Raw genomic sequence first — 26,521 nt, forward strand, 5'->3', positions numbered from 1 at the left:
CCACCTTTATGGTCTGCGACGTTTCTTTCCAGAGTTATTTCCAAAAAAACACAAACATCCCAGAATTCTCTCGGTTTGGGGTCAAAATGTTGTCGCTCATTAAATCCCACAAGAAACGTCGCATCGAATGAATGTGATTGAATTCTCCCCGTCTGGACGAGCGGAATTGAATGGTGCAACTGATTTTGCTGTGCTGTGAAAATTCAGATATTTGCATGACTGCTTTTGTTTTATTTTGTGAATAGCAAAAAGCATTCAACCCCATGATACATGTTGTTTTATTGGTCGCTCGTCCATTTCATATCGCATAGCTTAACCATTCATATATTTGGATTCCTCGCGACGAGGCGAGCAGTACGAGTACCACCTTGATAGGTCTGCGACGTTTCTTTCCAGAGTTATTACCAAAAAACCACAAACATCCCAGAATCCTCTCGGTTTGGGGTCAAAATGTTGTCGCTCATTAAATCCCACAAGAAACGTCGCATCGAATGAATGTGATTGAATTCTCCCCGTCTGGACGAGCGGAATTGAATGGTGCAACTGATTTTGCTGTGCTGTGAAAATTCAGATATTTGCATGACTGCTTTTGTTTTATTTTGTGAATAGCAAAAAGCATTCAACCCCATGATACATGTTGTTTTATTGGTCGCTCGTCCATTTCATATCCCATAGCTTAACCATTCATATATTTGGATTCCTCGCGACGAGGCGAGCAGTACGAGTACCACCTTGATAGGTCTGCGACGTTTCCTTCCAGAGTTATTACCAAAAAACCACAAACATCCCAGAATTCTCTCGGTTTGGGGTCAAAATGTTGTCGCTCATTAAATCCCATAAGAAACGTCGCATCGAATGAATGTGATTGAATTCTCCCCGTCTGGACGAGCGGAATTGAATGGTGCAACTGATTTTGCTGTGCTGTGAAAATTCAGATATTTGCATGACTGCTGTTGTTTTATTTTGTGAATAGCAAAAAGCATTCAACCCCATAATACATGTTGTTTTATTGGTCGCTCGTCCATTTCATATCCCATAGCTTAACCATTCATATATTTGGATTCCTCGCGACGAGGCGAGCAGTACGAGTACCACCTTGTTAGGTCTGCGACGTTGCTTTCCAGAGTTATTACCAAAAAAACACAAACATCCCAGAATCCTCTCGGTTTGGGGTCAAAATGTTGTCGCTCATTAAATCCCATAAGAAACGTCGCATCGAATGAATGTGATTGAATTCTCCCCGTCTGGACGAGCGGAATTGAATGGTGCAACTGATTTTGCTGTGCTGTGAAAATTCAGATATTTGCATGACTGCTGTTGTTTTATTTTGTGAATAGCAAAAAGCATTCAACCCCATAATACATGTTGTTTTATTGGTCGCTCGTCCATTTCATATTCCATAGCTTAACCATTCATATATTTGGATTCCTCGCGACGAGGCGAGCAGTACGAGTACCACCTTTATAGGTCTGCGACGTTTCTTTCCAGAGTTATTACCAAAAAACCACAAACATCCCAGAATTCTCTCGGTTTGGGGTCAAAATGTTGTCGCTCATTAAATCCCACAAGAAACGTCGCATCGAATGAATGTGATTGAATTCTCCCCGTCTGGACGAGCGGAATTGAATGGTGCAACTGATTTTGCTGTGCTGTGAAAATTCAGATATTTGCATGACTGCTTTTGTTTTATTTTGTGAATAGCAAAAAGCATTCAACCCCATGATACATGTTGTTTTATTGGTCGCTCGTCCATTTCATATCCCATAGCTTAATCATTCATATATTTGGATTCCTCGCGACGAGGCGAGCAGTACGAGTACCACCTTGATAGGTCTGCGACGTTTCTTTCCAGAGTTATTACCAAAAAACCACAAACATCCCAGAATCCTCTCGGTTTGGGGTCAAAATGTTGTCGCTCATTAAATCCCACAAGAAACGTCGCATCGAATGAATGTGATTGAATTCTCCCCGTCTGGACGAGCGGAATTGAATGGTGCAACTGATTTTGCTGTGCTGTGAAAATTCAGATATTTGCATGACTGCTTTTGTTTTATTTTGTGAATAGCAAAAAGCATTCAACCCCATGATACATGTTGTTTTATTGGTCGCTCGTCCATTTCATATCCCAGAGCTTAATCATTCATATATTTGGATTCCTCGCGACGAGGCGAGCAGTACGAGTACCACCTTGATAGGTCTGCGACGTTTCTTTCCAGAGTTATTACCAAAAATCCACAAACATCCCAGAATCCTCTCGGTTTGGGGTCAAAATGTTGTCGCTCATTAAATCCCATAAGAAACGTCGCATCAAATGAATGTGATTGAATTCTCCCCGTCTGGACGAGCGGAATTGAAAGGTGCAACTGATTTTGCTGTGTTGTGAAAATTCAGATATTTGCATGACTGCTGTTGTTTTATTTTGTGAATAGCAAAAAGCATTCAACCCCATAATACATGTTGTTTTATTGGTCGCTCGTCCATTTCATATCCCATAGCTTAACCATTCATATATTTGGATTTCTCGCGATGAGGCGAGCAGTACGAGTACCACCTTGATAGGTCTGCGACGTTTCTTTCCAGAGTTATTACCAAAAATCCACAAACATCCCAGAATCCTCTCGGTTTGGGGTCAAAATGTTGTCGCTCATTAAATCCCATAAGAAACGTCGCATCGAATGAATGTGATTGAATTCTCCCCGTCTGGACGAGCGGAATTGAATGGTGCAACTGATTTTGCTGTGCTGTGAAAATTCAGATATTTGCATGACTGCTTTTGTTTTATTTTGTGAATAGCAAAAAGCATTCAACCCCATGATACATGTTGTTTTATTGGTCGCTCGTCCATTTCATATCCCATAGCTTAACCATTCATATATTTGGATTCCTCGCGACGAGGCGAGCAGTACGAGTACCACCTTGATAGGTCTGCGACGTTTCCTTCCAGAGTTATTACCAAAAAACCACAAACATCCCAGAATTCTCTCGGTTTGGGGTCAAAATGTTGTCGCTCATTAAATCCCATAAGAAACGTCGCATCGAATGAATGTGATTGAATTCTCCCCGTCTGGACGAGCGGAATTGAATGGTGCAACTGATTTTGCTGTGCTGTGAAAATTCAGATATTTGCATGACTGCTGTTGTTTTATTTTGTGAATAGCAAAAAGCATTCAAACCCCTAATACATGTTGTTTTATTGGTCGCTCGTCCATTTCATATCCCATAGCTTAACCATTCATATATTTGGATTCCTCGCGACGAGGCGAGCAGTACGAGTACCACCTTGATAGGTCTGCGACGTTTCCTTCCAGAGTTATTACCAAAAAACCACAAACATCCCAGAATTCTCTCGGTTTGGGGTCAAAATGTTGTCGCTCATTAAATCCCATAAGAAACGTCGCATCGAATGAATGTGATTGAATTCTCCCCGTCTGGACGAGCGGAATTGAATGGTGCAACTGATTTTGCTGTGCTGTGAAAATTCAGATATTTGCATGACTGCTGTTGTTTTATTTTGTGAATAGCAAAAAGCATTCAACCCCATAATACATGTTGTTTTATTGGTCGCTCGTCCATTTCATATCCCATAGCTTAACCATTCATATATTTGGATTCCTCGCGACGAGGCGAGCAGTACGAGTACCACCTTTATAGGTCTGCGACGTTTCTTTCCAGAGTTATTACCAAAAAACCACAAACATCCCAGAATTCTCTCGGTTTGGGGTCAAAATGTTGTCGCTCATTAAATCCCACAAGAAACGTCGCATCGAATGAATGTGATTGAATTCTCCCCGTCTGGACGAGCGGAATTGAATGGTGCAACTGATTTTGCTGTGCTGTGAAAATTCAGATATTTGCATGACTGCTTTTGTTTTATTTTGTGAATAGCAAAAAGCATTCAACCCCATGATACATGTTGTTTTATTGGTCGCTCGTCCATTTCATATCCCATAGCTTAATCATTCATATATTTGGATTCCTCGCGACGAGGCGAGCAGTACGAGTACCACCTTGATAGGTCTGCGACGTTTCTTTCCAGAGTTATTACCAAAAAACCACAAACATCCCAGAATCCTCTCGGTTTGGGGTCAAAATGTTGTCGCTCATTAAATCCCACAAGAAACGTCGCATCGAATGAATGTGATTGAATTCTCCCCGTCTGGACGAGCGGAATTGAATGGTGCAACTGATTTTGCTGTGCTGTGAAAATTCAGATATTTGCATGACTGCTTTTGTTTTATTTTGTGAATAGCAAAAAGCATTCAACCCCATGATACATGTTGTTTTATTGGTCGCTCGTCCATTTCATATCCCATAGCTTAATCATTCATATATTTGGATTCCTCGCGACGAGGCGAGCAGTACGAGTACCACCTTGATAGGTCTGCGACGTTTCTTTCCAGAGTTATTACCAAAAATCCACAAACATCCCAGAATCCTCTCGGTTTGGGGTCAAAATGTTGTCGCTCATTAAATCCCATAAGAAACGTCGCATCAAATGAATGTGATTGAATTCTCCCCGTCTGGACGAGCGGAATTGAAAGGTGCAACTGATTTTGCTGTGTTGTGAAAATTCAGATATTTGCATGACTGCTGTTGTTTTATTTTGTGAATAGCAAAAAGCATTCAACCCCATAATACATGTTGTTTTATTGGTCGCTCGTCCATTTCATATCCCATAGCTTAAGCATTCATATATTTGGATTCCTCGCGACGAGGCGAGCAGTACGAGTACCACCTTGATAGGTCTGCGACGTTTCTTTCCAGAGTTATTACCAAAAAACCACAAACATCCCAGAATTCTCTCGGTTTGGGGTCAAAATGTTGTCGCTCATTAAATCCCACAAGAAACGTCGCATCGAATGAATGTGATTGAATTCTCCCCGTCTGGACGAGCGGAATTGAATGGTGCAACTGATTTTGCTGTGCTGTGAAAATTCAGATATTTGCATGACTGCTTTTGTTTTATTTTGTGAATAGCAAAAAGCATTCAACCCCATGATACATGTTGTTTTATTGGTCGCTCGTCCATTTCATATCCCATAGCTTAACCATTCATATATTTGGATTCCTCGCGATGAGGCGAGCAGTACGAGTACCACCTTGATAGGTCTGCGACGTTTCTTTCCAGAGTTATTACCAAAAATCCACAAACATCCCAGAATCCTCTCGGTTTGGGGTCAAAATGTTGTCGCTCATTAAATCCCATAAGAAACGTCGCATCGAATGAATGTGATTGAATTCTCCCCGTCTGGACGAGCGGAATTGAATGGTGCAACTGATTTTGCTGTGCTGTGAAAATTCAGATATTTGCATGACTGCTTTTGTTTTATTTTGTGAATAGCAAAAAGCATTCAACCCCATGATACATGTTGTTTTATTGGTCGCTCGTCCATTTCATATCCCATAGCTTAACCATTCATATCTTTGGATTCCTCGCGACGAGGCGAGCAGTACGAGTACCACCTTGATAGGTCTGCGACGTTGCTTTCCAGAGTTATTACCAAAAAACCACAAACATCCCAGAATTCTCTCGGTTTGGGGTCAAAATGTTGTCGCTCATTAAATCCCACAAGAAACGTCGCATCGAATGAATGTGATTGAATTCTCCCCGTCTGGACGAGCGGAATTGAATGGTGCAACTGATTTTGCTGTGCTGTGAAAATTCAGATATTTGCATGACTGCTGTTGTTTTATTTTGTGAATAGCAAAAAGCATTCAACCCCATAATACATGTTGTTTTATTGGTCGCTCGTCCATTTCATATCCCATAGCTTAACCATTCATATATTTGGATTCCTCGCGACGAGGCGAGCAGTACGAGTACCACCTTGATAGGTCTGCGACGTTTCTTTCCAGAGTTATTACCAAAAAACCACAAACATCCCAGAATTCTCTCGGTTTGGGGTCAAAATGTTGTCGCTCATTAAATCCCACAAGAAACGTCGCATCGAATGAATGTGATTGAATTCTCCCCGTCTGAACGAGCGGAATTGAATGGTGCAACTGATTTTGCTGTGCTGTGAAAATTCAGATATTTGCATGACTGCTGTTGTTTTATTTTGTGAATAGCAAAAAGCATTCAACCCCATAATAGATGTTGTTTTATTGGTCGCTCGTCCATTTCATATCCCATAGCTTAATCATTCATATATTTGGATTCCTCGCGACGAGGCGAGCAGTACGAGTACCACCTTGATAGGTCTACGACGTTTCTTTCTAGAGTTATTACCAAAAAACCACAAACATCCCAGAATCCTCTCGGTTTGGGGTCAAAATGTTGTCGCTCATTAAATCCCACAAGAAACGTCGCATCGAATGAATGTGATTGAATTCTCCCCGTCTGGACGAGCGGAATTGAATGGTGCAACTGATTTTGCTGTGCTGTGAAAATTCAGATATTTGCATGACTGCTTTTGTTTTATTTTGTGAATAGCAAAAAGCATTCAACCCCATGATACATGTTGTTTTATTGGTCGCTCGTCCATTTCATATCCCATAGCTTAATCATTCATATATTTGGATTCCTCGCGACGAGGCGAGCAGTACGAGTACCACCTTGATAGGTCTGCGACGTTTCTTTCCAGAGTTATTACCAAAAATCCACAAACATCCCAGAATCCTCTCGGTTTGGGGTCAAAATGTTGTCGCTCATTAAATCCCATAAGAAACGTCGCATCAAATGAATGTGATTGAATTCTCCCCGTCTGGACGAGCGGAATTGAAAGGTGCAACTGATTTTGCTGTGTTGTGAAAATTCAGATATTTGCATGACTGCTGTTGTTTTATTTTGTGAATAGCAAAAAGCATTCAACCCCATAATACATGTTGTTTTATTGGTCGCTCGTCCATTTCATATCCCATAGCTTAACCATTCATATATTTGGATTTCTCGCGATGAGGCGAGCAGTACGAGTACCACCTTGATAGGTCTGCGACGTTTCTTTCCAGAGTTATTACCAAAAATCCACAAACATCCCAGAATCCTCTCGGTTTGGGGTCAAAATGTTGTCGCTCATTAAATCCCATAAGAAACGTCGCATCGAATGAATGTGATTGAATTCTCCCCGTCTGGACGAGCGGAATTGAATGGTGCAACTGATTTTGCTGTGCTGTGAAAATTCAGATATTTGCATGACTGCTTTTGTTTTATTTTGTGAATAGCAAAAAGCATTCAACCCCATGATACATGTTGTTTTATTGGTCGCTCGTCCATTTCATATCCCATAGCTTAACCATTCATATATTTGGATTCCTCGCGACGAGGCGAGCAGTACGAGTACCACCTTGATAGGTCTGCGACGTTTCCTTCCAGAGTTATTACCAAAAAACCACAAACATCCCAGAATTCTCTCGGTTTGGGGTCAAAATGTTGTCGCTCATTAAATCCCATAAGAAACGTCGCATCGAATGAATGTGATTGAATTCTCCCCGTCTGGACGAGCGGAATTGAATGGTGCAACTGATTTTGCTGTGCTGTGAAAATTCAGATATTTGCATGACTGCTGTTGTTTTATTTTGTGAATAGCAAAAAGCATTCAAACCCCTAATACATGTTGTTTTATTGGTCGCTCGTCCATTTCATATCCCATAGCTTAACCATTCATATATTTGGATTCCTCGCGACGAGGCGAGCAGTACGAGTACCACCTTGATAGGTCTGCGACGTTTCCTTCCAGAGTTATTACCAAAAAACCACAAACATCCCAGAATTCTCTCGGTTTGGGGTCAAAATGTTGTCGCTCATTAAATCCCATAAGAAACGTCGCATCGAATGAATGTGATTGAATTCTCCCCGTCTGGACGAGCGGAATTGAATGGTGCAACTGATTTTGCTGTGCTGTGAAAATTCAGATATTTGCATGACTGCTGTTGTTTTATTTTGTGAATAGCAAAAAGCATTCAACCCCATAATACATGTTGTTTTATTGGTCGCTCGTCCATTTCATATCCCATAGCTTAACCATTCATATATTTGGATTCCTCGCGACGAGGCGAGCAGTACGAGTACCACCTTTATAGGTCTGCGACGTTTCTTTCCAGAGTTATTACCAAAAAACCACAAACATCCCAGAATTCTCTCGGTTTGGGGTCAAAATGTTGTCGCTCATTAAATCCCACAAGAAACGTCGCATCGAATGAATGTGATTGAATTCTCCCCGTCTGGACGAGCGGAATTGAATGGTGCAACTGATTTTGCTGTGCTGTGAAAATTCAGATATTTGCATGACTGCTTTTGTTTTATTTTGTGAATAGCAAAAAGCATTCAACCCCATGATACATGTTGTTTTATTGGTCGCTCGTCCATTTCATATCCCATAGCTTAATCATTCATATATTTGGATTCCTCGCGACGAGGCGAGCAGTACGAGTACCACCTTGATAGGTCTGCGACGTTTCTTTCCAGAGTTATTACCAAAAAACCACAAACATCCCAGAATCCTCTCGGTTTGGGGTCAAAATGTTGTCGCTCATTAAATCCCACAAGAAACGTCGCATCGAATGAATGTGATTGAATTCTCCCCGTCTGGACGAGCGGAATTGAATGGTGCAACTGATTTTGCTGTGCTGTGAAAATTCAGATATTTGCATGACTGCTTTTGTTTTATTTTGTGAATAGCAAAAAGCATTCAACCCCATGATACATGTTGTTTTATTGGTCGCTCGTCCATTTCATATCCCATAGCTTAATCATTCATATATTTGGATTCCTCGCGACGAGGCGAGCAGTACGAGTACCACCTTGATAGGTCTGCGACGTTTCTTTCCAGAGTTATTACCAAAAATCCACAAACATCCCAGAATCCTCTCGGTTTGGGGTCAAAATGTTGTCGCTCATTAAATCCCATAAGAAACGTCGCATCAAATGAATGTGATTGAATTCTCCCCGTCTGGACGAGCGGAATTGAAAGGTGCAACTGATTTTGCTGTGTTGTGAAAATTCAGATATTTGCATGACTGCTGTTGTTTTATTTTGTGAATAGCAAAAAGCATTCAACCCCATAATACATGTTGTTTTATTGGTCGCTCGTCCATTTCATATCCCATAGCTTAAGCATTCATATATTTGGATTCCTCGCGACGAGGCGAGCAGTACGAGTACCACCTTGATAGGTCTGCGACGTTTCTTTCCAGAGTTATTACCAAAAAACCACAAACATCCCAGAATTCTCTCGGTTTGGGGTCAAAATGTTGTCGCTCATTAAATCCCACAAGAAACGTCGCATCGAATGAATGTGATTGAATTCTCCCCGTCTGGACGAGCGGAATTGAATGGTGCAACTGATTTTGCTGTGCTGTGAAAATTCAGATATTTGCATGACTGCTTTTGTTTTATTTTGTGAATAGCAAAAAGCATTCAACCCCATGATACATGTTGTTTTATTGGTCGCTCGTCCATTTCATATCCCATAGCTTAACCATTCATATATTTGGATTCCTCGCGATGAGGCGAGCAGTACGAGTACCACCTTGATAGGTCTGCGACGTTTCTTTCCAGAGTTATTACCAAAAATCCACAAACATCCCAGAATCCTCTCGGTTTGGGGTCAAAATGTTGTCGCTCATTAAATCCCATAAGAAACGTCGCATCGAATGAATGTGATTGAATTCTCCCCGTCTGGACGAGCGGAATTGAATGGTGCAACTGATTTTGCTGTGCTGTGAAAATTCAGATATTTGCATGACTGCTTTTGTTTTATTTTGTGAATAGCAAAAAGCATTCAACCCCATGATACATGTTGTTTTATTGGTCGCTCGTCCATTTCATATCCCATAGCTTAACCATTCATATCTTTGGATTCCTCGCGACGAGGCGAGCAGTACGAGTACCACCTTGATAGGTCTGCGACGTTGCTTTCCAGAGTTATTACCAAAAAACCACAAACATCCCAGAATTCTCTCGGTTTGGGGTCAAAATGTTGTCGCTCATTAAATCCCACAAGAAACGTCGCATCGAATGAATGTGATTGAATTCTCCCCGTCTGGACGAGCGGAATTGAATGGTGCAACTGATTTTGCTGTGCTGTGAAAATTCAGATATTTGCATGACTGCTGTTGTTTTATTTTGTGAATAGCAAAAAGCATTCAACCCCATAATACATGTTGTTTTATTGGTCGCTCGTCCATTTCATATCCCATAGCTTAACCATTCATATATTTGGATTCCTCGCGACGAGGCGAGCAGTACGAGTACCACCTTGATAGGTCTGCGACGTTTCTTTCCAGAGTTATTACCAAAAAACCACAAACATCCCAGAATTCTCTCGGTTTGGGGTCAAAATGTTGTCGCTCATTAAATCCCACAAGAAACGTCGCATCGAATGAATGTGATTGAATTCTCCCCGTCTGAACGAGCGGAATTGAATGGTGCAACTGATTTTGCTGTGCTGTGAAAATTCAGATATTTGCATGACTGCTGTTGTTTTATTTTGTGAATAGCAAAAAGCATTCAACCCCATAATAGATGTTGTTTTATTGGTCGCTCGTCCATTTCATATCCCATAGCTTAATCATTCATATATTTGGATTCCTCGCGACGAGGCGAGCAGTACGAGTACCACCTTGATAGGTCTACGACGTTTCTTTCTAGAGTTATTACCAAAAAACCACAAACATCCCAGAATCCTCTCGGTTTGGGGTCAAAATGTTGTCGCTCATTAAATCCCACAAGAAACGTCGCATCGAATGAATGTGATTGAATTCTCCCCGTCTGGACGAGCGGAATTGAATGGTGCAACTGATTTTGCTGTGCTGTGAAAATTCAGATATTTGCATGACTGCTTTTGTTTTATTTTGTGAATAGCAAAAAGCATTCAACCCCATGATACATGTTGTTTTATTGGTCGCTCGTCCATTTCATATCCCATAGCTTAATCATTCATATATTTGGATTCCTCGCGACGAGGCGAGCAGTACGATTACCACCTTGATAGGTCTGCGACGTTTCTTTCCAGAGTTATTACCAAAAATCCACAAACATCCCAGAATCCTCTCGGTTTGGGGTCAAAATGTTGTCGCTCATTAAATCCCATAAGAAACGTCGCATCGAATGAATGTGATTGAATTCTCCCCGTCTGGACGAGCGGAATTGAATGGTGCAACTGATTTTGCTGTGCTGTGAAAATTCAGATATTTGCATGACTGCTTTTGTTTTATTTTGTGAATAGCAAAAAGCATTCAACCCCATGATACATGTTGTTTTATTGGTCGCTCGTCCATTTCATATCCCATAGCTTAACCATTCATATATTTGGATTCCTCGCGACGAGGCGAGCAGTACGAGTACCACCTTGATAGGTCTGCGACGTTTCTTTCCAGAGTTATTACCAAAAAACCACAAACATCCCAGAATTCTCTCGGTTTGGGGTCAAAATGTTGTCGCTCATTAAATCCCACAAGAAACGTCGCATCGAATGAATGTGATTGAAATCTCCCCGTCTGGACGAGCGGAATTGAATGGTGCAACTGATTTTGCTGTGCTGTGAAAACTCAGATATTTGCATGACTGCTGTTGTTTTATTTTGTGAATAGCAAAAAGCATTCAACCCCATAATACATGTTGTTTTATTGGTCGCTCGTCCATTTCATATCCCATAGCTTAACCATTCATATATTTGGATTCCTCGCGACGAGGCGAGCAGTACGAGTACCACCTTGATAGGTCTGCGACGTTTCTTTCCAGAGTTATTACCAAAAAACCACAAACATCCCAGAATTCTCTCGGTTTGGGGTCAAAATGTTGTCGCTCATTAAATCCCACAAGAAACGTCGCATCGAATGAATGTGATTGAATTCTCCCCGTCTGAACGAGCGGAATTGAATGGTGCAACTGATTTTGCTGTGCTGTGAAAATTCAGATATTTGCATGACTGCTGTTGTTTTATTTTGTGAATAGCAAAAAGCATTCAACCCCATAATAGATGTTGTTTTATTGGTCGCTCGTCCATTTCATATCCCATAGCTTAATCATTCATATATTTGGATTCCTCGCGACGAGGCGAGCAGTACGAGTACCACCTTGATAGGTCTGCGACGTTTCTTTCCAGAGTTATTACCAAAAAACCACAAACATCCCAGAATTCTCTCGGTTTGGGGTCAAAATGTTGTCGCTCATTAAATCCCACAAGAAACGTCGCATCGAATGAATGTGATTGAAATCTCCCCGTCTGGACGAGCGGAATTGAATGGTGCAACTGATTTTGCTGTGCTGTGAAAATTCAGATATTTGCATGACTGCTGTTGTTTTATTTTGTGAATAGCAAAAAGCATTCAACCCCATAATACATGTTGTTTTATTGGTCGCTCGTCCATTTCATATCCCATAGCTTAACCATTCATATATTTGGATTCCTCGCGACGAGGCGAGCAGTACGAGTACCACCTTGATAGGTCTGCGACGTTTCTTTCCAGAGTTATTACCAAAAAACCACAAACATCCCAGAATTCTCTCGGTTTGGGGTCAAAATGTTGTCGCTCATTAAATCCCACAAGAAACGTCGCATCGAATGAATGTGATTGAATTCTCCCCGTCTGAACGAGCGGAATTGAATGGTGCAACTGATTTTGCTGTGCTGTGAAAATTCAGATATTTGCATGACTGCTGTTGTTTTATTTTGTGAATAGCAAAAAGCATTCAACCCCATAATAGATGTTGTTTTATTGGTCGCTCGTCCATTTCATATCCCATAGCTTAATCATTCATATATTTGGATTCCTCGCGACGAGGCGAGCAGTACGAGTACCACCTTGATAGGTCTACGACGTTTCTTTCTAGAGTTATTACCAAAAAACCACAAACATCCCAGAATCCTCTCGGTTTGGGGTCAAAATGTTGTCGCTCATTAAATCCCACAAGAAACGTCGCATCGAATGAATGTGATTGAATTCTCCCCGTCTGGACGAGCGGAATTGAATGGTGCAACTGATTTTGCTGTGCTGTGAAAATTCAGATATTTGCATGACTGCTTTTGTTTTATTTTGTGAATAGCAAAAAGCATTCAACCCCATGATACATGTTGTTTTATTGGTCGCTCGTCCATTTCATATCCCATAGCTTAATCATTCATATATTTGGATTCCTCGCGACGAGGCGAGCAGTACGAGTACCACCTTGATAGGTCTGCGACGTTTCTTTCCAGAGTTATTACCAAAAATCCACAAACATCCCAGAATCCTCTCGGTTTGGGGTCAAAATGTTGTCGCTCATTAAATCCCATAAGAAACGTCGCATCGAATGAATGTGATTGAATTCTCCCCGTCTGGACGAGCGGAATTGAATGGTGCAACTGATTTTGCTGTGCTGTGAAAATTCAGATATTTGCATGACTGCTTTTGTTTTATTTTGTGAATAGCAAAAAGCATTCAACCCCATGATACATGTTGTTTTATTGGTCGCTCGTCCATTTCATATCCCATAGCTTAACCATTCATATATTTGGATTCCTCGCGACGAGGCGAGCAGTACGAGTACCATCTTGATGGGTCTGCGACGTTTCCTTCCAGAGTTATTACAAAAAAAAACACAAACATCCCAGAATCCTCTCGGTTTGGGGTCAAAATGTTGTCGCTCATTAAATCCCATAAGAAACGTCGCATCGAATGAATGTGATTGAATTCTCCCCGTCTGGACGAGCGGAATTGAATGGTGCAACTGATTTTGCTGTGCTGTGAAAACTCAGATATTTGCATGACTGCTTTTGTTTTATTTTGTGAATAGCAAAAAGCATTCAACCCCATGATACATGCTGTTTTATTGGTCGCTCGTCCATTTCATATCCGATAGCTTAACAACTCATATATTTGGATTCCTCTCGACGAGGCGAGCAGTACGAGTACCACCTTGATAGGTCTGCGACGTTGCTTTCCAGAGTTATTACCAAAAAACCACAAACATCCCAGAATTCTCTCGGTTTGGGGTCAAAATGTTGTCGCTCATTAAATCCCACAAGAAACGTCGCATCGAATGAATGTGATTGAATTCTCCCCGTCTGGACGAGCGGAATTGAATGGTGCAACTGATTTTGCTGTGCTGTGAAAATTCAGATATTTGCATGACTGCTGTTGTTTTATTTTGTGAATAGCAAAAAGCATTCAACCCCATAATACATGTTGTTTTATTGGTCGCTCGTCCATTTCATATCCCATAGCTTAACCATTCATATATTTGGATTCCTCGCGACGAGGCGAGCAGTACGAGTACCACCTTGATAGGTCTGCGACGTTTCTTTCCAGAGTTATTACCAAAAAACCACAAACATCCCAGAATTCTCTCGGTTTGGGGTCAAAATGTTGTCGCTCATTAAATCCCACAAGAAACGTCGCATCGAATGAATGTGATTGAAATCTCCCCGTCTGGACGAGCGGAATTGAATGGTGCAACTGATTTTGCTGTGCTGTGAAAATTCAGATATTTGCATGACTGCTGTTGTTTTATTTTGTGAATAGCAAAAAGCATTCAACCCCATAATAGATGTTGTTTTATTGGTCGCTCGTCCATTTCATATCCCATAGCTTAACCATTCATATATTTGGATTCCTCGCGACGAGGCGAGCAGTACGAGTACCACCTTGATAGGTCTGCGACGTTTCTTTCCAGAGTTATTTCCAAAAAACCACAAACATCCCAGAATTCTCTCGGTTTGGGGTCAAAATGTTGTCGCTCATTAAATCCCACAAGAAACGTCGCATCGAATGAATGTGATTGAATTCTCCCCGTCTGGACGAGCGGAATTGAATGGTGCAACTGATTTTGCTGTGCTGTGAAAATTCAGATATTTGCATGTCTGCTTTTGTTTTATTTTGTGAATAGCAAAAAGCATTCAACCCCATGATACATGTTGTTTTATTGGTCGCTCGTCCATTTCATATCCCATAGCTTAACCATTCATATATTTGGATTCCTCGCGACGAGGCGAGCAGTACGAGTACCACCTTGATAGGTCTGCGACGTTTCTTTCCAGAGCTATTACCAAAAAACCACAAACATCCCAGAATCCTCTCGGTTTGGGGTCAAAATGTTGTCGCTCATTAAATCCCACAAGAAACGTCGCATCGAATGAATGTGATTGAATTCTCCCCGTCTGGACGAGCGGAATTGAATGGTGCAACTGATTTTGCTGTGCTGTGAAAATTCAGATCTTTGCATGACTGCTGTTGTTTTATTTTGTGAATAGCAAAAAGCATTCAACCCCATGATACATGCTGTTTTATTGGTCGCTCGTCCATTTCATATCCGATAGCTTAACATCTCATATATTTGGATTCCTCTCGACGAGGCGAGCAGTATGAGTACCACCTTGATAGGTCTGCGACGTTGATTTCCAGAGTTATTACCAAAAAACCACAAACATCCCAGAATTCTCTCGGTTTGGGGTCAAAATGTTGTCGCTCATTAAATCCCACAAGAAACGTCGCATCGAATGAATGTGATTGAATTCTCCCCGTCTGGACGAGCGGAATTGAATGGTGCAACTGATTTTGCTGTGCTGTGAAAATTCAGATATTTGCATGACTGCTGTTGTTTTATTTTGTGAATAGCAAAAAGCATTCAACCCCATAATACATGTTGTTTTATTGGTCGCTCGTCCATTTCATATCCCATAGCTTAACCATTCATATATTTGGATTCCTCGCGACGAGGCGAGCAGTACGAGTACCACCTTGATAGGTCTGCGACGTTTCTTTCCAGAGTTATTACCAAAAAACCACAAACATCCCAGAATTCTCTCGGTTTGGGGTCAAAATGTTGTCGCTCATTAAATCCCACAAGAAACGTCGCATCGAATGAATGTGATTGAATTCTCCCCGTCTGGACGAGCGGAATTGAATGGTGCAACTGATTTTGCTGTGCTGTGAAAATTCAGATATTTGCATGACTGCTGTTGTTTTATTTTGTGAATAGCAAAAAGCATTCAACCCCATGATACATGCTGTTTTATTGGTCGCTCGTCCATTTCATATCCGATAGCTTAACATCTCATATATTTGGATTCCTCTCGACGAGGCGAGCAGTATGAGTACCACCTTGATAGGTCTGCGACGTTGCTTTCCAGAGTTATTACCAAAAAACCACAAACATCCCAGAATTCTCTCGGTTTGGGGTCAAAATGTTGTCGCTCATTAAATCCCACAAGAAACGTCGCATCGAATGAATGTGATTGAATTCTCCCCGTCTGGACGAGCGGAATTGAATGGTGCAACTGATTTTGCTGTGCTGTGAAAATTCAGATATTTGCATGACTGCTGTTGTTTTATTTTGTGAATAGCAAAAAGCATTCAACCCCATAATACATGTTGTTTTATTGGTCGCTCGTCCATTTCATATCCCATAGCTTAACCATTCATATATTTGGATTCCTCGCGACGAGGCGAGCAGTACGAGTACCACCTTGATAGGTCTGCGACGTTTCTTTCCAGAGTTATTACCAAAAAACCACAAACATCCCAGAATTCTCTCGGTTTGGGGTCAAAATGTTGTCGCTCATTAAATCCCACAAGAAACGTCGCATCGAATGAATGTGATTGAATTCTCCCCGTCTGGACGAGCGGAATTGAATGGTGCAACTGATTTTGCTGTGCTGTGAAAATTCAGATATTTGCATGACTGCTGTTGTTTTATTTTGTGAATAGCAAAAAGCATTCAACCCCATAATAGATGTTGTTTTATTGGTCACTCGTCCATTTCATATCCCATAGCTTAACCATTCATATATTTGGATTCCTCGCGACGAGGCGAGCAGTACGAGTACCACCTTGATAGGTCTGCGACGTTTCTTTCCAGAGTTATTTCCAAAAAACCACAAACATCCCAGAATTCTCTCGGTTTGGGGTCAAAATGTTGTCGCTCATTAAATCCCACAAGAAACGTCGCATCGAATGAATGTGATTGAATTCTCCCCGTCTGGACGAGCGGAATTGAATGGTGCAACTGATTTTGCTGTGCTGTGAAAATTCAGATATTTGCATGTCTGCTTTTGTTTTATTTTGTGAATAGCAAAAAGCATTCAACCCCATGATACATGTTGTTTTATTGGTCGCTCGTCCATTTCATATCCCATAGCTTAACCATTCATATATTTCGATTCCTCGCGACGAGGCGAGCAGTACGAGTACCACCTTGATAGGTCTGCGACGTTTCTTTCCAGAGTTATTACCAAAAAACCACAAACATCCCAGAATTCTCTCGGTTTGGGGTCAAAATGTTGTCGCTCATTAAATCCCACAAGAAACGTCGCATCGAATGAATGTGATTGAATTCTCCCCGTCTGGACGAGCGGAATTGAATGGTGCAACTGATTTTGCTGTGCTGTGAAAATTCAGATATTTGCATGACTGCTTTTGTTTTATTTTGTGAATAGCAAAAAGCATTCAACCCCATGATACATGTTGTTTTATTGGTCGCTCGTCCATTTCATATCCCATAGCTTAACCATTCATATATTTGGATTCCTCGCGACGAGGCCAGCAGTACGAGTACCACCTTGATAGGTCTGCGACGTTTCTTTCCAGAGTTATTACCAAAAAACCACAAACATCCCAGAATCCTCTCGGTTTGGGGTCAAAATGTTGTCGCTCATTAAATCCCACAAGAAACGTCGCATCGAATGAATGTGATTGAATTCTCCCCGTCTGGACGAGCGGAATTGAATGGTGCAACTGATTTTGCTGTGCTGTGAAAATTCAGATCTTTGCATGACTGCTGTTGTTTTATTTTGTGAATAGCAAAAAGCATTCAACCCCATAATACATGTTGTTTTATTGGTCGCTCGTCCATTTCATATCCCATAGCTTAACCATTCATATATTTGGATTCCTCGCGACGAGGCGAGCAGTACGAGTACCACCTTGATAGGTCTGCGACGTTTCTTTCCAGAGTTATTTCCAAAAAAACACAAACATCCCAGAATTCTCTCGGTTTGGGGTCAAAATGTTGTCGCTCATTAAATCCCACAAGAAACGTCGCATCGAATGAATGTGATTGAATTCTCCCCGTCTGGACGAGCGGAATTGAATGGTGCAACTGATTTTGCTGTGCTGTGAAAATTCAGATATTTGCATGACTGCTTTTGTTTTATTTTGTGAATAGCAAAAAGCATTCAACCCCATGATACATGTTGTTTTATTGGTCGCTCGTCCATTTCATATCCCATAGCTTAACCATTCATATATTTGGATTCCTCGCGACGAGGCGAGCAGTACGAGTACCACCTTGATAGGTCTGCGACGTTTCTTTCCAGAGTTATTACCAAAAAACCACAAACATCCCAGAATCCTCTCGGTTTGGGGTCAAAATGTTGTCGCTCATTAAATCCCACAAGAAACGTCGCATCGAATGAATGTGATTGAATTCTCCCCGTCTGGACGAGCGGAATTGAATGGTGCAACTGATTTTGCTGTGCTGTGAAAATTCAGATATTTGCATGACTGCTTTTGTTTTATTTTGTGAATAGCAAAAAGCATTCAACCCCATAATACATGTTGTTTTATTGGTCGCTCGTCCATTTCATATCCCATAGCTTAACCATTCACATATGTGGATTCCTCTCGACGAGGCGAGCAGTACGAGTACCACCTTGATGGGTCTGCGACGTTTCCTTCCAGAGTTATTACCAAAAAAACACAAACATCCCAGAATCCTCTCGGTTTGGGGTCAAAATGTTGTCGCTCATTAAATCCCACAAGAAACGTCGCATCGAATGAATGTGATTGAATTCTCCCCGTCTGGACGAGCGGAATTGAATGGTGCAACTGATTTTGCTGTGCTGTGAAAATTCAGATATTTGCATGACTGCTTTTGTTTTATTTTGTGAATAGCAAAATGCATTCAACCCCATGATACATGTTGTTTTATTGGTCGCTCGTCCATTTCATATCCCATAGCTTAACCATTCATATATTTGGATTCCTCGCGACGAGGCGAGCAGTACGAGTACCACCTTGATAGGTCTGCGACGTTTCTTTCCAGAGTTATTACCAAAAAACCACAAACATCCCAGAATCCTCTCGGTTTGGGGTCAAAATGTTGTCGCTCATTAAATCCCACAAGAAACGTCGCATCGAATGAATGTGATTGAATTCTCCCCGTCTGGACGAGCGGAATTGAATGGTGCAACTGATTTTGCTGTGCTGTGAAAATTCAGATCTTTGCATGACTGCTGTTGTTTTATTTTGTGAATAGCAAAAAGCATTCAACCCCATAATACATGTTGTTTTATTGGTCGCTCGTCCATTTCATATCCCATAGCTTAACCATTCATATATTTGGATTCCTCGCGACGAGGCGAGCAGTACGAGTACCACCTTGATAGGTCTGCGACGTTTCTTTCCAGAGTTATTTCCAAAAAAACACAAACATCCCAGAATTCTCTCGGTTTGGGGTCAAAATGTTGTCGCTCATTAAATCCCACAAGAAACGTCGCATCGAATGAATGTGATTGAATTCTCCCCGTCTGGACGAGCGGAATTGAATGGTGCAACTGATTTTGCTGTGCTGTGAAAATTCAGATATTTGCATGACTGCTTTTGTTTTATTTTGTGAATAGCAAAAAGCATTCAACCCCATGATACATGTTGTTTTATTGGTCGCTCGTCCATTTCATATCCCATAGCTTAACCATTCATATATTTGGATTCCTCGCGACGAGGCGAGCAGTACGAGTACCACCTTGATAGGTCTGCGACGTTTCTTTCCAGAGTTATTACCAAAAAACCACAAACATCCCAGAATCCTCTCGGTTTGGGGTCAAAATGTTGTCGCTCATTAAATCCCACAAGAAACGTCGCATCGAATGAATGTGATTGAATTCTCCCCGTCTGGACGAGCGGAATTGAATGGTGCAACTGATTTTGCTGTGCTGTGAAAATTCAGATATTTGCATGACTGCTTTTGTTTTATTTTGTGAATAGCAAAAAGCATTCAACCCCATAATACATGTTGTTTTATTGGTCGCTCGTCCATTTCATATCCCATAGCTTAACCATTCACATATGTGGATTCCTCTCGACGAGGCGAGCAGTACGAGTACCACCTTGATGGGTCTGCGACGTTTCCTTCCAGAGTTATTACCAAAAAAACACAAACATCCCAGAATTCTCTCGGTTTGGGGTCAAAATGTTGTCGCTCATTAAATCCCACAAGAAACGTCGCATCGAATGAATGTGATTGAATTCTCCCCGTCTGGACGAGCGGAATTGAATGGTGCAACTGATTTTGCTGTGCTGTGAAAATTCAGATATTTGCATGACTGCTTTTGTTTTATTTTGTGAATAGTAAAAAGCATTCAACCCCATGATACATGTTGTTTTATTGGTCGCTCGTCCATTTCATATCCCATAGCTTAACCATTCATATATTTGGATTCCTCGCGACGAGGCGAGCAGTACGAGTACCACCTTGATAGGTCTGCGACGTTTCTTTCCAGAGTTATTACCAAAAAACCACAAACATCCCAGAATTCTCTCGGTTTGGGGTCAAAATGTTGTCGCTCATTAAATCCCACAAGAAACGTCGCATCGAATGAATGTGATTGAATTCTCCCCGTCTGGACGAGCGGAATTGAATGGTGCAACTGATTTTGCTGTGCTGTGAAAATTCAGATATTTGCATGACTGCTGTTGTTTTATTTTGTGAATAGCAAAAAGCATTCAACCCCATAATACATGTTGTTTTATTGGTCGCTCGTCCATTTCATATCCCATAGCTTAATCATTCATATATTTGGATTCCTCGCGACGAGGCGAGCAGTACGAGTACCACCTTGATAGGTCTACGACGTTTCTTTCTAGAGTTATTACCAAAAAACCACAAACATCCCAGAATCCTCTCGGTTTGGGGTCAAAATGTTGTCGCTCATTAAATCCCACAAGAAACGTCGCATCGAATGAATGTGATTGAATTCTCCCCGTCTGGACGAGCGGAATTGAATGGTGCAACTGATTTTGCTGTGCTGTGAAAATTCAGATATTTGCATGACTGCTTTTGTTTTATTTTGTGAATAGCAAAAAGCATTCAACCCCATGATACATGTTGTTTTATTGGTCGCTCGTCCATTTCATATCCCATAGCTTAATCATTCATATATTTGGATTCCTCGCGACGAGGCGAGCAGTACGAGTACCACCTTGATAGGTCTGCGACGTTTCTTTCCAGAGTTATTACCAAAAATCCACAAACATCCCAGAATCCTCTCGGTTTGGGGTCAAAATGTTGTCGCTCATTAAATCCCATAAGAAACGTCGCATCGAATGAATGTGATTGAATTCTCCCCGTCTGGACGAGCGGAATTGAATGGTGCAACTGATTTTGCTGTGCTGTGAAAATTCAGATATTTGCATGACTGCTTTTGTTTTATTTTGTGAATAGCAAAAAGCATTCAACCCCATGATACATGTTGTTTTATTGGTCGCTCGTCCATTTCATATCCCATAGCTTAACCATTCATATATTTGGATTCCTCGCGACGAGGCGAGCAGTACGAGTACCATCTTGATGGGTCTGCGACGTTTCCTTCCAGAGTTATTACAAAAAAAACACAAACATCCCAGAATCCTCTCGGTTTGGGGTCAAAATGTTGTCGCTCATTAAATCCCATAAGAAACGTCGCATCGAATGAATGTGATTGAATTCTCCCCGTCTGGACGAGCGGAATTGAATGGTGCAACTGATTTTGCTGTGCTGTGAAAACTCAGATATTTGCATGACTGCTTTTGTTTTATTTTGTGAATAGCAAAAAGCATTCAACCCCATGATACATGCTGTTTTATTGGTCGCTCGTCCATTTCATATCCGATAGCTTAACAACTCATATATTTGGATTCCTCTCGACGAGGCGAGCAGTACGAGTACCACCTTGATAGGTCTGCGACGTTGCTTTCCAGAGTTATTACCAAAAAAACACAAACATCCCAGAATTCTCTCGGTTTGGGGTCAAAATGTTGTCGCTCATTAAATCCCACAAGAAACGTCGCATCGAATGAATGTGATTGAATTCTCCCCGTCTGGACGAGCGGAATTGAATGGTGCAACTGATTTTGCTGTGCTGTGAAAATTCAGATATTTGCATGACTGCTGTTGTTTTATTTTGTGAATAGCAAAAAGCATTCAACCCCATAATACATGTTGTTTTATTGGTCGCTCGTCCATTTCATATCCCATAGCTTAACCATTCATATATTTGGATTCCTCGCGACGAGGCGAGCAGTACGAGTACCACCTTGATAGGTCTGCGACGTTTCTTTCCAGAGTTATTACCAAAAAACCACAAACATCCCAGAATTCTCTCGGTTTGGGGTCAAAATGTTGTCGCTCATTAAATCCCACAAGATACGTCGCATCGAATGAATGTGATTGAAATCTCCCCGTCTGGACGAGCGGAATTGAATGGTGCAACTGATTTTGCTGTGCTGTGAAAATTCAGATATTTGCATGACTGCTGTTGTTTTATTTTGTGAATAGCAAAAAGCATTCAACCCCATAATACATGTTGTTTTATTGGTCGCTCGTCCATTTCATATCCCATAGCTTAACCATTCATATATTTGGATTCCTCGCGACGAGGCGAGCAGTACGAGTACCACCTTGATAGGTCTGCGACGTTTCTTTCCAGAGTTATTACCAAAAAACCACAAACATCCCAGAATTCTCTCGGTTTGGGGTCAAAATGTTGTCGCTCATTAAATCCCACAAGAAACGTCGCATCGAATGAATGTGATTGAATTCTCCCCGTCTGAACGAGCGGAATTGAATGGTGCAACTGATTTTGCTGTGCTGTGAAAATTCAGATATTTGCATGACTGCTGTTGTTTTATTTTGTGAATAGCAAAAAGCATTCAACCCCATAATAGATGTTGTTTTATTGGTCGCTCGTCCATTTCATATCCCATAGCTTAATCATTCATATATTTGGATTCCTCGCGACGAGGCGAGCAGTACGAGTACCACCTTGATAGGTCTACGACGTTTCTTTCTAGAGTTATTACCAAAAAACCACAAACATCCCAGAATCCTCTCGGTTTGGGGTCAAAATGTTGTCGCTCATTAAATCCCACAAGAAACGTCGCATCGAATGAATGTGATTGAATTCTCCCCGTCTGGACGAGCGGAATTGAATGGTGCAACTGATTTTGCTGTGCTGTGAAAATTCAGATATTTGCATGACTGCTTTTGTTTTATTTTGTGAATAGCAAAAAGCATTCAACCCCATGATACATGTTGTTTTATTGGTCGCTCGTCCATTTCATATCCCATAGCTTAATCATTCATATATTTGGATTCCTCGCGACGAGGCGAGCAGTACGAGTACCACCTTGATAGGTCTGCGACGTTTCTTTCCAGAGTTATTACCAAAAATCCACAAACATCCCAGAATCCTCTCGGTTTGGGGTCAAAATGTTGTCGCTCATTAAATCCCATAAGAAACGTCGCATCGAATGAATGTGATTGAATTCTCCCCGTCTGGACGAGCGGAATTGAATGGTGCAACTGATTTTGCTGTGCTGTGAAAATTCAGATATTTGCATGACTGCTTTTGTTTTATTTTGTGAATAGCAAAAAGCATTCAACCCCATGATACATGTTGTTTTATTGGTCGCTCGTCCATTTCATATCCCATAGCTTAACCATTCATATATTTGGATTCCTCGCGACGAGGCGAGCAGTACGAGTACCATCTTGATGGGTCTGCGACGTTTCCTTCCAGAGTTATTACAAAAAAAAACACAAACATCCCAGAATCCTCTCGGTTTGGGGTCAAAATGTTGTCGCTCATTAAATCCCATAAGAAACGTCGCATCGAATGAATGTGATTGAATTCTCCCCGTCTGGACGAGCGGAATTGAATGGTGCAACTGATTTTGCTGTGCTGTGAAAACTCAGATATTTGCATGACTGCTTTTGTTTTATTTTGTGAATAGCAAAAAGCATTCAACCCCATGATACATGCTGTTTTATTGGTCGCTCGTCCATTTCATATCCGATAGCTTAACAACTCATATATTTGGATTCCTCTCGACGAGGCGAGCAGTACGAGTACCACCTTGATAGGTCTGCGACGTTGCTTTCCAGAGTTATTACCAAAAAACCACAAACATCCCAGAATTCTCTCGGTTTGGGGTCAAAATGTTGTCGCTCATTAAATCCCACAAGAAACGTCGCATCGAATGAATGTGATTGAATTCTCCCCGTCTGGACGAGCGTAATTGAATGGTGCAACTGATTTTGCTGTGCTGTGAAAATTCAGATATTTGCATGACTGCTGTTGTTTTATTTTGTGAATAGCAAAAAGCATTCAACCCCATAATACATGTTGTTTTATTGGTCGCTCGTCCATTTCATATCCCATAGCTTAACCATTCATATATTTGGATTCCTCGCGACGAGGCGAGCAGTACGAGTACCACCTTGATAGGTCTGCGACGTTTCTTTCCAGAGTTATTACCAAAAAACCACAAACATCCCAGAATTCTCTCGGTTTGGGGTCAAAATGTTGTCGCTCATTAAATCCCACAAGAAACGTCGCATCGAATGAATGTGATTGAAATCTCCCCGTCTGGACGAGCGGAATTGAATGGTGCAACTGATTTTGCTGTGCTGTGAAAATTCAGATATTTGCATGACTGCTGTTGTTTTATTTTGTGAATAGCAAAAAGCATTCAACCCCATAATAGATGTTGTTTTATTGGTCGCTCGTCCATTTCATATCCCATAGCTTAACCATTCATATATTTGGATTCCTCGCGACGAGGCGAGCAGTACGAGTACCACCTTGATAGGTCTGCGACGTTTCTTTCCAGAGTTATTTCCAAAAAACCACAAACATCCCAGAATTCTCTCGGTTTGGGGTCAAAATGTTGTCGCTCATTAAATCCCACAAGAAACGTCGCATCGAATGAATGTGATTGAATTCTCCCCGTCTGGACGAGCGGTATTGAATGGTGCAACTGATTTTGCTGTGCTGTGAAAATTCAGATATTTGCATGTCTGCTTTTGTTTTATTTTGTGAATAGCAAAAAGCATTCAACCCCATGATACATGTTGTTTTATTGGTCGCTCGTCCATTTCATATCCCATAGCTTAACCATTCATATATTTGGATTCCTCGCGACGAGGCGAGCAGTACGAGTACCACCTTGATAGGTCTGCGACGTTTCTTTCCAGAGCTATTACCAAAAAACCACAAACATCCCAGAATCCTCTCGGTTTGGGGTCAAAATGTTGTCGCTCATTAAATCCCACAAGAAACGTCGCATCGAATGAATGTGATTGAATTCTCCCCGTCTGGACGAGCGGAATTGAATGGTGCAACTGATTTTGCTGTGCTGTGAAAATTCAGATCTTTGCATGACTGCTGTTGTTTTATTTTGTGAATAGCAAAAAGCATTCAACCCCATGATACATGCTGTTTTATTGGTCGCTCGTCCATTTCATATCCGATAGCTTAACAACTCATATATTTGGATTCCTCTCGACGAGGCGAGCAGTATGAGTACCACCTTGATAGGTCTGCGACGTTGCTTTCCAGAGTTATTACCAAAAAACCACAAACATCCCAGAATTCTCTCGGTTTGGGGTCAAAATGTTGTCGCTCATTAAATCCCACAAGAAACGTCGCATCGAATGAATGTGATTGAATTCTCCCCGTCTGGACGAGCGGAATTGAATGGTGCAACTGATTTTGCTGTGCTGTGAAAATTCAGATATTTGCATGACTGCTGTTGTTTTATTTTGTGAATAGCAAAAAGCATTCAACCCCATAATACATGTTGTTTTATTGGTCGCTCGTCCATTTCATATCCCATAGCTTAACCATTCATATATTTGGATTCCTCGCGACGAGGCGAGCAGTACGAGTACCACCTTGATAGGTCTGCGACGTTTCTTTCCAGAGTTATTACCAAAAAACCACAAACATCCCAGAATTCTCTCGGTTTGGGGTCAAAATGTTGTCGCTCATTAAATCCCACAAGAAACGTCGCATCGAATGAATGTGATTGAATTCTCCCCGTCTGGACGAGCGGAATTGAATGGTGCAACTGATTTTGCTGTGCTGTGAAAATTCAGATATTTGCATGACTGCTGTTGTTTTATTTTGTGAATAGCAAAAAGCATTCAACCCCATAATAGATGTTGTTTTATTGGTCACTCGTCCATTTTATATCCCATAGCTTAACCATTCATATATTTGGATTCCTCGCGACGAGGCGAGCAGTACGAGTACCACCTTGATAGGTCTGCGACGTTTCTTTCCAGAGTTATTTCCAAAAAACCACAAACATCCCAGAATTCTCTCGGTTTGGGGTCAAAATGTTGTCGCTCATTAAATCCCACAAGAAACGTCGCATCGAATGAATGTGATTGAATTCTCCCCGTCTGGACGAGCGGAATTGAATGGTGCAACTGATTTTGCTGTGCTGTGAAAATTCAGATATTTGCATGTCTGCTTTTGTTTTATTTTGTGAATAGCAAAAAGCATTCAACCCCATGATACATGTTGTTTTATTGGTCGCTCGTCCATTTCATATCCCATAG

This window comes from Petromyzon marinus, unplaced genomic scaffold, assembly GCF_048934315.1.
Source record: "Petromyzon marinus isolate PM22_M1 ecotype Great Lakes invasive population unplaced genomic scaffold, UKy_Petmar_22M1.pri1.0 PM_Scaffold_8, whole genome shotgun sequence".
NCBI lineage: Eukaryota > Metazoa > Chordata > Hyperoartia > Petromyzontiformes > Petromyzontidae > Petromyzon > Petromyzon marinus.